Below are 837 nucleotides of genomic sequence, written 5' to 3' on the forward strand. Positions count from 1 at the left end.
TTGCAGTGAGCCAAGATCATGCCATTGTACTCCAGCCTGGGCCACACGGTGAGACTCCATCTCAAAAAAAAAAAAAAAAGACCTGAATGAGTGTGAGTTCACCCTGAATAAGCTACTGCTGCCAATGGTGTCACATGTAGAAATCAGAGACTCTAACCAGGAAAGATAGAAAAAGAGTCCTTCGGGCCGGGCGCGGTGGCTCAAGCCTGTAATCCCAGCACTTTGGGAGGCCGAGGCGGGTGGATCACGAGGTTAGGAGATCGAGACCATCCTGGTCAAACATGGTGAAACCCCATCTCTACTAAAAATACAAAACATTAGCTGGGCATGGTGGTGCGTGCCTGTAATCCCAGCTACTCAGGAGGCTGAGGCAGGAGAATTGCCTGAACCCAGGAGGCGGAGGTTGCGGTGAGCCGAGATCGTGCCATCGCACTCCAGCCTGGGTAACAAGAGCGAAACTCCGTCTCAAAAAAAAAAAGAAAATATGGATTCAAATACTGAACACCAGCCAGGCACAGTGGCTCATGCCTATAATCCCAGCGCTTTGGGAGGCTAAGGCAGGATGACGGTAGAGCCCAGAAGTTTGAGACAAACCTGGCCAACAGGGTAAAATAAAAAAATTAATCGGGCGTGGTGGTGCACACCTGTAGTCTCAGCTGCTTGGAGGCTGAGGTGGGAGGATCTCTAGCCGAGGTGGTGGAGGCTGCAGTGAGCTGTGTTCCTGCCATAGCAGTCCAGCCTGAGCAACAGGAAAAGATCTTCTCTCTAAATAAATAAGTATAACAATAATAAGCCGGGTGTGGTGGCTCAAGCCTGTAATCCCAGCACTTTGGGAGG

This window comes from Sapajus apella, unplaced genomic scaffold (assembly GCF_009761245.1).
Source record: "Sapajus apella isolate SASKATOON/1434 unplaced genomic scaffold, GSC_monkey_1.0 scaffold119, whole genome shotgun sequence".
NCBI classification, from domain to species: Eukaryota; Metazoa; Chordata; class Mammalia; order Primates; family Cebidae; genus Sapajus; species Sapajus apella.